We start from the raw sequence: 14,570 nt of genomic DNA on the forward strand, positions 1-14,570 counted from the left end.
CTTGTTACAAAGTTTTTGAGCATCCATAGTTCTATATGGAAAATCTCGATGAGTAGTAGTATGCACTGTTGAGATGCCCAGTACAAACACAAAGCATCTCCAATGCCCATGCAAAATCCAACGTATTTGGCTTACCATTCATGTATTTCTCAATTACCTACACTTCTAACCACAATACAAGCCACTTACTCCACATGCATCTGTCACATGTACAGCTGACATGCAGTGGATCTGTAAGCACTGAGTAGTCACATCCCTGTGATTTCTAGTCAACCTTTTCTAATTCATGTAATTTCAAGGAAAATAATACAAGATGATTCTACCAATGTTGTGTTACCCAAGTTTTTAGGATATGTTTAAGCTTTTTTTTAAAGAAGGATCTTACAATTTAAACATGGTGGATTTCAAATAGATCCTTGTAACCAGTATGCTCTTCCTTCCTCTATCACTTATTCAAATATCAGAGGCAAACAAGTAAAATAATTCACTCCATGCATTAAAAGTATACAGGAAGACCATGCCAGCTAATTTACCACCTGAATGTTCTCCCAATTCTGAGAAGAGGCAGTAAGAATGATACTTCAGGAATGATACAGAAAAAAAATCTTTGATGTCATGGTAACAGAACAAAGAACCAGAGCCCCTCTCAGAGTTATTTTCATAATCAGAAGAAACCGTACCTCTGAATTGATGAGCAGCCTGTGGCAACAGAGCTGCTTTCCAACATCTGACAAATCAGAGAGGAAAAGGAAAAAAAAGATCTAAAAAAGAGGTATTGCAGTACTGAGGAAATATGCACAGAGCACTCAGCAAATAGGGTAAAAGAGAAAGCCTGATAAGGGAGATAAGAATACGAAATGTCATTTTCACCCTGAACTAGGAATTGACTCATGCAGGTTCCTACACAATGTCCATGAGACTACAGAAAAGGGAAGCTTTTTGTGTCCTGAGTATGCTCACCTGAAAAAACTCTTATGTATTTATTCTCAGGGTTGTGAGTACTGTGCAGTGACAACCCAGCAGATGAGCCTGCAATGCTAAGCATACTGCTCAACTGGTGTGGTTGGATTTGTCTTACACTAGAGGAAAAACCTGAAAAAGCAGGTGAAAATAGAGCCAATCAGAAGGGCAAAAAATAGCATATTCTGTCTCAGATTCTTTTACTGTCAACTTATGTAACAGAAACTCATAATTGTGCAGAACGCACGTGTGTGTATGTGTGTGTACATATCTGTATAGAGAGTGAGGGAGAGAAAGAGAAGAAAAGAAGTTTGGATATAGTAGATAGACAAACAGTAAACTGACAGTGATCATCTGTTTGGCCGCCTAATTATATAGCATTTCTTAAGGGTCAACGCTAAGGCTGACACTGTTTAACATCTTCACCAGTGACCTGGAAAAGGGGATGGAAGGACCCTGAGCAAGTTTGCTCATGACACAAAATTGCAGGGAGCACATGATATGCTCAAAGGCAGGCCTGTCATTCAGATTGACCTTGACATGTTGGAGAAATGGGCTGCCAGGGGCCTCATAATATATACAGAGAGAATCTGGGCTTGTCCAGCCAAGAGAAGAGAAAACTAAATGAGAGATCTGATTGCTATCTTCAACCACCTAAGGGGATATATCAAGAAAACTGAGTCAAGCTCTTCTCTGAGATGCACAGCTAAACAAGAATCAACAGATTCAAACTGAAACAACAGAAATTCTGACTGGAGAGAAGAAAAATATTCTTCATTCTTAGAACAGTTAAGCAGGTTGTCCAGAGAGATGGTAGGATCTAAATCCTTGGAGATTTAAAAAAATCTCCTGGACAGGGCCTTGAGCAACCTGATCTAACCAGTAGTTAAATCCATTTTGAGCAAGTTGGATTACAGACCTTCAGAGGTCCCTTGCAAGCTAAGTTTTTCCTATTGTGCTGTAATATTATTTATAACAATAAAATTATAATATCTTTGCTTGCTGATGTCTAAATAAAAGAGCTGTTTCAAGTCTGGCTTAAATGAGTTGTTTCCTTATCATTATTGCATCCCAAGGTACTGGGAGTAGGAAGCAAGAAGTGGAGTCCTGAAGTTTTGTCTCTAGTCAGAAGAGTGGGATCCTATTTGGTTCTATGCTGAGATGTCAAGTGTTTCAGACCTTGTACATTAGACTGTCAATAGGGGAAGTCCACAAGGATCTGAAATCGGCAAGAGCAGCTGAAACAAGACATTCCACTAAAAGACTGCATAGAAATTCTGTGTAGGAAGTACCTCTGCATATCACCACAGCTGGGACAGGTTGAAGTGGCACACCTCCATGGAGTAATATTGATCATTTGATATTTTTGTTCAGCATCAGATAAGACATTTGGATGCCAGTAAAGCCTTTGAAAGAGTTTAATGTAGGTGAACTATTAGTTATACTAGGGAAAATTCACATTGGTACAAGAACTGTAGGGGTGGAAGGTTAAAGAGAAAAAAACCCAAGCCAAAACTAGGTGAGAGGGATATTAGGCCAAGGAACTTCATTTAAATAAATCCTTAATATCAGCCCAACATATATCAGCCCAATAATATTTCTTATTTTTATTAATGGATTTCACATCAGATTAAGTCAATGATAATAGAATCTTCTGAGGACACTAAGCATTGTCCATGGGAAACTGCAATAGCATACAGAACTGCTTGGATGTAATAGAGAATGAAGTGATAGCATCTCAGTGAAAAGTAATGGCTTAATATCCAGGACATGTAAATAGTTACAAACCAGTCACAATGTTTAGAAGCCCAAGAAGAAGGTGGCAAGCAGGATCTTCAGCTGCAAGAGGAAATGAGCTATCTGCAAAGTTAAGGAAACTGAGTTGCCGTTATCCAAAGTACAAGTAAAACTCATCTGGAATTTCCTCATCTGAAATTTAATTCATGTACATCCCAGTCACCTTTGTTTAAGAAAATGTGATCCACAATTCAGGGAATAGAAGATTTCTCTTAAGAGATAAAGCAAAACCAGCTCAGATTGTTTAGCAGATCAGAGGCCAAAACAATACAGGACAGGGTCAAGAGAAGACAATATAGAGCTTGGTATTGTTCTTTTTAAATACAGCATAGGGGCACACAGCTAGAAGTGAGGAGAACTATTAAAGATAACAGAAGAATTGCAGAACAAAAATATATAACTTGTCTATGGTTAAATTTAAACTGGAAATTAAAAATAGGCTTCTAACAATCAGGGAGTGACATTCTGGACCAGCTCCCAATAAAGATAGACAGAATAAGAAATCTAAATAGCTGATAATTGCTGTAAAGGATTATATAATATGTGACTGCAAGATTCTTGACTCAATGATTTGAGAGATTTCTTCCAGCTTCTATGTTCCTAATTTCTATATAAATTCTGAATACATGGTGGTGTCATAAACTACCACCAATATATCTCCAAATGACATTGTCCTCATCACCTTATCAAGATTCTAGTCATAAAATTCAGTACTGTATGATGACCTGGAAGCAGTAATATGTCACTGAAGCATGGGCAGGGATGTCATTACCCACTGCCCAAAATAAATTTTAACACTTAATGCTACTCATTAGAATTTTCCCAGATCATCTTGTTAGTCAGGTCTGATCACTGTGCTAAACTGTAACTTTCCCACTGCTGGTTGACAGATTGCACCTGGCACGGCTATTCTGAACTAGTCATGGGAATACAAAAAAACCTCAAACATGTCTAGTAACTGTATTGATGATCCTTGTGTTGGCTGAGTGATAAAATTTACATAAGCATTTCATGCTGCTGATAATTTGGAGGCAGAAGGACAATACAGTTTCTACTCCTCCGTGGTAATAACTTGGAAAAGCTAGTACAGTGAGAAAGTAAGAGATTTCAAATGCCATATGCCCAAAGCATCAAAACTGACAACAAGAATACTTAATTGGTGACTGCAACAGAGTTATCCTGGTTGAAGTTCTGGAATGTCAAACCAAGGCATCTGCAAGAAGGGCAAACTATTCACATTTTGAATAGCTGACCTTACTCAAGGTTAATCAAGTAATACTTGTTTTTACCTATGACTAAAATTTTATTTGCAGTTAGATTTTATAAAATTATTTTTTAAGTAATAGACAGTTGTATGTATATTTGCTTAAAATAAACAAATTGTACTCCCAGTTATATAATATATAACTCCCAGTTACTTTCATGGACCTCAGTAGGATTTACTGCATGATAAATGTGTGTGTAATTACATTAATAGGTTTTCAAAGTCAGATGAGACACCTGAATCAGAAAAGGCTTTTAAAGATAAGCTGCCTGGCAACAAAACTATAGCTGCTCAACCTCTGTGAAGGTAAAGTTACCTGGGGATGAACAATAAACAACAGAATTACAGGATTATGAATCAATTAACTAAGGATGAAAATACCAAATACAGCTTTACACTGTCCAGACAAAAGTCTTGATTAAGCAGTTATGACTTTTTATTATTTTACTTGTGTGTTTAGAGACACCCTCCCTTCTCCTTCTGGAACATGGAACAAATGACAGACGTAGATGACACAATTTAAAACATTGTTCCTAATTCTGGAAAAGGAACAGGTCCAGATGGTCACCATTTGATGCCCCAGATTGAACTTGGTAACAAAGTATATGAAATCTCCTTATGACAGATTAATCTGTCATTCTAAAACACTCTCATGTTCACTGTGGAATCATTTGCTGGGACTGAACTGGATGCCAGGATACATTTTTGATCTCAGGATTGGGCTTTTGTTGCCTGTCCAAACGATGTCACAGGAGAACCAGTCTCAGCTCTGTTACAGCCTGAGTTTGCCTGAGTTTGGCCATGGACTTCATCGACCTGGACCCTGGCCTGTAGACTTGTTTTCTCATCTTGACCTCAGACCTGCCTCATCACCGTGATCTGGGCTCTTGGCTGAACCCAGCTGCCAACCCTGGGTCTACCCTGCTTGCCTGGCTGGTAAGGACCCTGCCTTGCCAGTCTTGTTATTATCCTCAGCCCCTGATTCCTATCCCCTGGGGAGCAACTGGCCCTTGCTGCTCTCTGACATTGTTCCCAAACCCATTCACTTTAGACTTTTGAAAGACTTAACCTTTGGAAGGAGGCAAATAATAATACTGGCTTTTTCTGTATTCTCTACATAGCATGTGAACATAGACAAAATCTGGCTGCACAGTCCAAATGCTATTAGCCTACACAACTTTTTGGGTGTGCTGATATTTTTTTTCTTAGGGCTTGGAATACATTATCTTAGCGTTAAAAATACAGTTAGAATGTAAATTTTTTTCTTAACTGATCTCACTAATTTCAGCCAGGAAATAGCTTTTATGTAAGAGCTACACCTCCTCATCCTACAAAAATATTTGTTTTCTTGTGTTGTCTGCAAGTAGCAGAGCTTTAAGTAACTAATTTTCCCTAAAGACAATCTCAATTACACCAAAAATCTCAGAAATTTTAGCAGCTTGTGACTGGAAGGCCATAGAGGAAATTTACAGAAATCCTAGCCCCCTCTTATAAAGGATGCATTTCTACTGATAGTATGAACCTTGTCCTTATAAAATAGAGATTTAAGAACATCCTCATATGCAAGTCTGAACATTTTGTTCTAAAATTGAGTAGAATTAACTCATAAAGAACATTGGTTATTCATGTATCAGTTTTTCTGATCATCATCAGTTTGATGCTGTTTTCTGAGCTTCACAGGAAATGGTATGCACAAAACAAATTTATTTTTCTCTTTTCAGCGGTCAAGTCTGACTGGTAGCCTTCTTACATGAAGCTCAAGACTGAGATATTTCATTCGGGTCATACTAAGTTTAATTTACAATTGCTGGGTGATACAGATAGTAAGTTGTGGATTAGTCAGCAGTTTCAGAAGAAAGTGTCTCATCTTCAGTTCTTCCCTACTAACCTCATCAAAAGTAGTGTCATATTTTTAGCACTAAATACAAAAAGGGCTTTGTTACTTGTGTAGATCAGAAATTCACAGGAGTAAAACCAGATTCAGTACCAATATCTTTAACATAGACAGTGAAATTTTGTTTTCCATCAGTGAATTGAACTAAAAAACCAGTAATTTCATGGGAATTTACTTTTCTGATAGATTCATGCACTTATATTTAATAATGAAATCATGGCAGTCATTTTGATTTTCTGTTTAAAACCCTCCTTTTACCCTGTTTAGTTCAAAATGGTTTTTAGTTTTGTGAAACTGTTATAAACAAAAGCATGCATACATTACAATTTTTACTTCTTTTCCTGACAAATAAAGTGTGATATTCTGGACAGGCATTATTTTCTTAGTTTCTGATCCATTTGTCTTTGCCTGCAAAGATGGGATCTAATATAAAATTTTCTTCCATTGGACACATTTTTTGCAGTATGAAATTGTTATTCATAATAGTAAAATCAACTCAGAGAGCAATCTGGTATGACTTTTTGGGAAAGTAAGCTTTGAGCCTCCCTAGTATCCTGTGCCAAGAATTTCCGTAGTTCAACTGAATATTATGTGAACTACTTTGTTTTGAAAATACTCAGTAATATTAGTTGATATCCTCAGTTCTTGTGTCAGAAGGCAAAGTAAACAGTCCTTCATGCAGTTCAAGTTCTGATAGGCTTTTCTTAAAATACCTTGGTCACCTCTCTTCTGTCAAAGTTCTTTCATGTTCTTACATGTATTACCTACCTTTGTTTCTCTTTATAGCCTTCTCTGAATCTTTCAGATTGTGCTATATCCATTCTTTAGACTGCTGAAATGAGAAGAGGGAAAAAAGAACAACTTACAACATACAAGATGCAGGCATGTGATGGGTTTATACAGTGGCTTAGTGACCATTTATTTTCTCTGCTTACTACCATCAAATAGAATTTCAAATAATTAATAGACTAAAAAACATTTCAGTGATGAGGGAAAGAATGACAAACACAGTGTAACTGCATATCTTTCATTCCTTCAGGAAACCAAGTTAAAATGACTTATGAGAATCATGTTAAGGTTTCCATAGAAGATGTATTTTTAGCTGTCACAGCAATATTTCAAGCTGTAGTATAGGTACTTTTGGATGTCTGCAAACTCATGTTGAAGGAGATATGAGAAAAATTCCTTTTATAGCAGATCACCCATTCACTTACCTATTTTACAGAATGTCATTACTCTCGTATCAAATGAAGTAATAAACTTGAATTTCCTTTAAAATGCAGGTAATTTATCATAACCAGATTTTTATTGGTAACACTCAAAGTTCATAAACTCTGAATCATCTCAGATTCAGAGGACAGAAGTTACTTCTGTCTTTGCATAAAACAATACATGTCTAGTTTCACCTTTTTGTCACTTGAATAACTCAGGTTTCACTCCTGCTCCTTAATATTTTGCATCATTTCCTATATTATCAAATGCACTGTAATATACTAAGGCTTACTAAAAAAAATCCCAAACAGTTAAATGACAGCCCTACAGTTCACAAAGTTGACACTGGTCTCTTCAGTGCTATTAGTTTCTGCTGATGCCTGTAGCACCTGGAATCCCATGGTTTATGTTAGAGCCACTTCCTCCTGCCTAGATTACTCTTTGGGATTCACTTCCTACCATTCCCTTCAGAGCTGTCATTTTGGTACCACAGCTTTTGTTCCACTTGATTCACACCAAGTCCCACCCCTATGTGGGACACCACATAGATGCTACAGAAAGACTGAATTTGGTATTGAGGATTCAAACAGATAAAACACTGAATATACTTTTTCTTGTGATTTCCCATGAAAAAAAGCAGCTCTCAAGCCCATACACTACCAAGGGGAAGATGACAGTTTCCACAGGAGCCCCACCTCTTAGAATTACACATAGGACATTTAAACACAGGGGACCCACATTTGAGCTTAAATGCAGTTCCTGGATCCATGAGCAGAGGGCACATATAGAGATCTCAAGAGAGGCTGCTCAGAGTAGCCAGATCCTACTTGTGCTCTTGGGAATCTTACCAGGAGCCTCCCCTTACATCCTATTGCCTCACTGTCAACAAAGAGACTCCAGACAAGTGATACAGGGCTTTTTCATAGCTTCTGCAATTGGGTTCCTGTGCTGTTTTACTGATGGTATGTTTGGTGTGTCCTAGGCATGGTGTGTAACACGGTGTATGTGTGTTTGACCACAGAGCATGCCAAAGAGGATGGTTTTAAAGGGTACTTGCCAAAACAGCACACGCTTGTCCACATTGTTACCTCAAGTCCTATCCCAATAGATATCCAATAGTTAGCCAAGGCATGTTTCGAAGAATGTTGGCTAATACAGCCCCAAAGCATTGTGCAAACAATTAAACAACTGAGATGATCATGTGACCTGTTAACTATAGATGATTACACTGACTCCTGCATCCAGATGCTACTGGAGTGGATTATTTAAGAGGGAGAAGCAATAAGGTTTGGTGGATCCTCTAACAGAGACTATCTGTGATCAGTTGACCCTGGTTGGTTGCCAGGTGCCCACCAAGCCACTCTATCACTACTCCTCCTCAACAGGACAGGAGGGAAAAAATATGACAAAAGCTTGTGGGTCAAGAACAGGACAGGGACATCACTTAGCAATTACTGTCATGGATAAAACAGACTCAACTTGGAAATTAATTTCGTTATTGCCGCTTAAACAGAGTAGGATAATAAGAAATAAGAACAAATATAGAAACATCTTCCTCCCACTCCTCCCTTCTTCCCAGGCTCAACTTCACTCCCAGCTTCTCTACCTCTTCCTCTCAAGCAGTGCAGGGGGTTGGAGAATGGGAGTTGCAGTCAGTTCATAACACGTTGCCTCTGTCAATCCTTCCTCCTCATGCTCTTCCCCTGCCCCAGCAGGGGGTCCCACACACAGGAGACAGTCCTTCATGACCTTCTCCAATACAGGATCCTTCCTATGGGCTGCAGTTCTTCAAGTACTGCTCCAGCATGGGTCCTTTCCATGGGGTACGGTCCTTCAGGCATGGACTTCTCCAGTGTGGGTCCTCCACAGGGTGGGGGGAGAAAACCTGTTCTGGCATGGACTCCTCTCCACAAGGCTGCAGTTCCTGCCAGGAGCCTTCTCCAGCATGGGCTCTCCATGGGCTGCAGCTTCCTTCAGGGCACATCTACCTCCTCCAGTGTGGGGTCCTCCAAAGGCTGCAGGTGGAGATCTGCTCTACTGTTAAGCTCTGCAGGCTGCAGGGGCACAGCCTGCCTCACCATGGTCTGCACCATGGGCAGCAGGGGAATCTCTGCTCCGGCACCTGGAGCACCTCCTCCCCCTCCTTCTTCACTGACCTTTCCGTCTGTAGAGTTCTTTCTCTTGTATATTCTCATCCTTCTCTTCACAGCTGCTGTGCAGCATTTTTTTCCCTTAAATATGTTATCATGGGGGCACCACCCTGGGCTCAGCTTTGGCCAGCAGCAGGTCCATCTTGAAGCTGGTTGGAACTGGCTCTTTTGGCCATGGGGGCAGCTAGTTCCTGGTCTCTTCTCACAGAAGCCACCCCTGCAGCACCTCCCCCGTCAAAACCTTGCCACACAAGCCCAAGACACTATGATAGATATCTGTTGCATGCCAACTGTAAATAATAAGCATTTTTATAACAGCTATGACAGGAATGAAACCAAACCCAAGTTCTAAGTACAAAACAACTGCAACTCAAAACACTGACTAAACCAATCCATTTTTAATGTTTATTTTCTTACAATTGCCAAAAAAAATTGCAGCACAGTCAATACATAGTAATTGGCATCAGAGCACTGGATGTGAATACTGAAAATAAAACAAGATTCCAACTATGATATCAAATATTTTTCAAAACACTTACTAAATAAATAATTTTGTGTCTTATGTAACACAGCTTGAATATTTTCTTTTCTTTAAAAAAATTATAAAACAGTCAGGGCTTCCTGCCTACTAATGAAAGCATTTAACCCAGGAATAATATGTAACTATAGTCTTATTGTGGGAAAATCTGCTGTTTGCCAAGATAATTTCAACTGACTTAGTCTATAAAACCCCACAATTTGTTGGTTGAAAATATTCTAGTTATTTGAAATGTTCCACTTTTTGAGCTATTCCTCCAGAAAACTACAAAGCAGAAGTGTAAAATGCAAGGACCAATATTCACTGAAATAAGGAGTCTCCCATTAACTTCCCTTTGATGAAACCCTAAAACTATCTAGGAAGAAGGTATGGGAGGTCCTGGTTCAGCTAGGACAGGGTTAAGTTTCCCTCTGGCGTGGCAGCACGGGAAGCTTTCCTTTGTGGCTTTGGTCGTGGGAAGCACGCGCGGTGGGCTGGCTTTATTCACTGCGGTATTTCTCTGTATATCTTTTGTCTTGTTTACTGTTATTACTGTTTATTGTTGTTGATATTGCTATTGTTGTTGTTCAGATTGTTTATTACACTGTTGTATTAAATTTCTCCTTATTTTAACCTGGGGTTTGTGCCCTACTCGGTCCGAGGGTGGGGGAGGGACAATGGCAATGTGGTCTCCAGTCCCGGCAGGGCCTAAACTATCACAGGGAGACACAGTCTATATTGTAATAGTTTCTACTTCCTTGCACAGAACCCAAGACAGGAGCAGTTTGGAGACTGCTTACGTAATGTAGAATAGAATCATATAATTATATAGGTTGGAAAAGACCTTTAAGATCATTGAGTCCAACTGTTAACCTAACACTGCCAAGTCCACCACTAAACCATGTCCTTAAGTGCCACATCTACACATTTTTGAATACCTCCAGGGATGGTGACTCAATCATTTCCCTGGGCAGCCTGTTCCAGTGCTTGATAACCTTCTGGGTGACACTTTCTTTTCCTAATGTCCAGTCTAAACCTCCCCTGGTGTGACTTGAGGCCATTCCTCTTGTGCTATTACTTGTTACCTGGGAAAAGAGACCAACCACCACCTTGCTGCAACCTCCTTTCAGGGAGCTGTAGAGAGCAATCAGGTGTCCCCTCAGCCTCCTCCAGACTAAACACCCCCAGTTCCCTCAGCCGCTCCCCGTACGACCTGTGCTCCAGACCCTGCACCAGCTTCGTTGCCCTTCTCTGGACACGCTCGAGTCATTCAATGTCCTTTTTGTAGTGAGGGGCCCAAAACTGAACACAGGAATCGAGGGGCGGCCTCACCAGTGCCGAGTACAGGGGTCAGATCCCTTCCCTGTCCCTGCTGGCCACGCTATTGCTGACACAAGCCAGGATGCCATTGGCGTTCTTGGCCCCCTGGGCACTCTGCTGACTCGTATTCAGCAGGCTGTCAACCAACACCCCCAGGTTCTCTTCCACTGGGGAGCTTTCCAGCCACCCTTCTCTAAGCCTGTAGTGCTGCTGGGGGTTGTTGTGGCCCGAGTGCAGCCCCTGGCATTTGACCTTCCAGAAACTCCTCCAGTTGGCCTCAGCCCATGGCTCCAGCCTGTTCAGGTCTCTCTGCAGAGCCTCCCTACCCTCGAGCAGATCAACACTCCTACCCAGCTTGGTGTCATCTGCAAACTTAATGAGGGTGCTCTTGATCCCCTCATCCAGATCACTGATAAAGATGTTAAAGATAACTGGCCCTCATACTGAGCCCTGGGGAACCCTACTTGTGACCAGCTGCCAACTATATTTATCTCCATTCACCACAACACTTAGGGCCAGTTTTTTTACCCAGTAAAGAGTGCACCTGTCCAAGCCATGAGCAGACAGTTTCACCAGGAAAATGCTGTGTGAAACGGTGTCAAAGGTTTTACTAAAGTTCAGGTAAACAATGTCCACAGTCTTTCCACTAAGCAGGTCACCTTGTCATAGGAGATCAGGTTTGTCAAGCAGGACCTGCCTTTCATAAACACAGGCTGATTGGGCCTGATCTCCTGGTTGGCCTGTATTTTCTCTGCAATGGCACTAAATATGTTCTGCTCCATGACTTTCCCTGACACCAAGGTCAGACTGACAAACTTGTAGTTCCCTGGATCCTCCTTCTGTCCCTTCTTGTAGATGGGTATCACATTTGTTAACCTCCAGTCAACAGAGACCTCCCTGGTTGGCCAGGACTGCTGACAAATGATCAAAAATGGCTCAGTGAGCACTTCCACCAACTCCCTCAGTACCCTTGGGTGGATCCCATCTGGCCTCATAGACTTGTATGTGTCTAAGTGCTGCACCAGGTTGCTAATCATTTCTCCTTGGATTATGGGGGCTTCATTTTGCTCACTGGCTCTTTCTTCCAGCTCAGGGGGCTGGGTACCTGGAGAACAACTGGTCTTACTGTGAAAGACTGCTGGCATTAAGTACCTCAGCCTTTTCCTCAACTTTTGTTACTATGTTTCCATCCACATTCAATAAAGAATGGAGATTCTCCTTAGCCCTCCTTTTGTTGTTAATGTATTTATAGAAACAGTCAACACTGTCTTTTACTGAAGTAGCCAAATTAAGTTCCAGTTTGGCTTTGGCCCTTCTCATTTTCTCCCTGCATAGCCTCACAACATCTTTATAGTCTTCCCGAGTTGCCTGCCCCTTCTTCCAAAGATCATAAACCAATTTTTTTATCCTGAGTTCCAGTCAAAGCTCTCTGTTCAACCAGGTTGTTGGTCTTCCCTGCGGGCTCATCTTTTGGCACATGGGGATGGCCTGCTCCTGTACCTTTAATATTTCTTTCCTGAAGAATGTTCAGTCTGCCTGGATGACTGCCTTTCAGCACTGCCTCCCTCTGCAAGCAGCTGCCTCCTATCAGACAGGGACCTTTGAGTCAGAGGTGCTTGAAATCCAGCATGCAGATTTTCTGGTTTTGATTTGCTTGTACTATGATGTTCTAACCTCCGACTGCTCTTTCTCACTAGAAGCAGGTGTTTCTGGCTACTTCATTCTGCTAGTTCACATCCTGATTTGACATAAATGGCAGTACTTCTCTACTGTTTTATTTTAGCACTTACGCATTTTTAAAATTAAATAGAATTTCATACTCAAGAGTTCTTCACTAATGTAAAAAAAAAAGTGGTATTATTCATGAGTAATGACAGTCACTAATAATTTCTCCAATTAATATAACTAATGATGAAAATCAGCCTTAAGTTTGTCTCAACTGGAGACTGTGTTAGGATGCTTCAAACACTAAATCCAATGACATCTCAAACATCATCCAGTCTTTTAAGTCTTTATTTATGCAAGAGCTCTCTGGAGAGTATGTGGAAATAAAACTTCGGTGCTGGATCAATGACTTTCTTTCACACTTTTTGTAGAGTGCGTTAAAACACATTTTTAAAATATTTTCCTCTTGCCAAGGAATGGGAACTTAACATAAAAACTGGCAATACTGAATTTTCGTAAGTTTACTTGCCTACCTCTGCATGTATTCAGAGTCTGAAGCACTGAAACTTAGGAGTTTTTATAGAAGAAGTATAAAGAACTAGAAAATTTGGCCATCTTCAGTGTTAAAACAGAATTTTAAGGATAACATTTTCACTTAAGGATGAAGTCGCAAGAAACACTGAACTCTTCTGAAAATATCTATTCACTTCTTTCTGATAGAGCAGTTTCTTTCAGAAGAACCCTGCCCTTAACTCTCTCACCTAATAAAGTGCCTTGTTACCTGACCTAACCACTGCCCCAGCCTCTCAAATCTAAAACTAGTGGAGCTCAGCTCTATTCCAGAAGGCCACTTCACACAGGAAATTTACTCACCCCACAGTGAGTGATTAATTCCAGTGACAATGTCACAAATTCTACTCCTGCTCTAATGAGTATTTTATTATATTGTTTTAAAGCTCTCAAAGGAGAAAGATTGAGAAAACCTGAAATATTCTTTTTGATGAGAGCATTTATACAGGAGTTACAAGTTTCAATGCCTTAATCAAGGTCTGGTTAACCACGCAGATGTATGCACCATTGTTAGTGAGAAAGAAAATTTAACGTGGAACTGCAAATCTAGAGATGAATAGTAACACCCTTGAGGAAAGCGTACAAACTACTAGGAAGACAGGAGTAAAAAAGCAGTTTGAAGCACCTGGATAAACTGTGAGCCAGAGAGTTTCAGGTAGACTCAATGCTGTGTAAGCAGTGTTGCAAAGAGCCTTCAGTAGATGAAGTCCAGCAGCATGAGCTGAATAGAAAAAATCCCACCAGCTAATTCACACTGTGTGAAACCATCTGTCCTGTGTACTAGATCCTGAATGATTGTTATGGAAATAACGGGATGGGACCGTACCTCAGCAATAAGAAAGTGTGTAAACAACACAGTCAGCTGTCATTGCCCTAACTTCTGTTTCTCGAATCAGTCGAAAGCATGGCCTGCAACGCATGAGGTCTCGTCCCAGCTTGCTCTCTCTGTAAAGATGTTGTGTAAGTCGTAGACGCAGGCAGCCATAAGTGAAACTAAATTTTGCCCCTAAAAACCTCTTTACGAACGCTTAGGTGAAATAAAAAAGCTTGATCTCTTGCTATGAACAGCACGGTCCCGCCAGACGCTGAGTGAGACGCTCCCACTCTGAGCACTGGGTCTGCGTGTGCCGGGGAACAACGACCATAAGCGCGGTCACGTCTAGGCGACTGCGCTGGCCCACCAGCGACCAGCGGCGGGCCGGGCCGGTGGCGGAGGGCGGG

The sequence above is a fragment of the Athene cunicularia genome (genome assembly GCF_003259725.1).
Source record: "Athene cunicularia isolate RWA chromosome 2 unlocalized genomic scaffold, athCun1 chr2_part1, whole genome shotgun sequence".
NCBI lineage: Eukaryota > Metazoa > Chordata > Aves > Strigiformes > Strigidae > Athene > Athene cunicularia.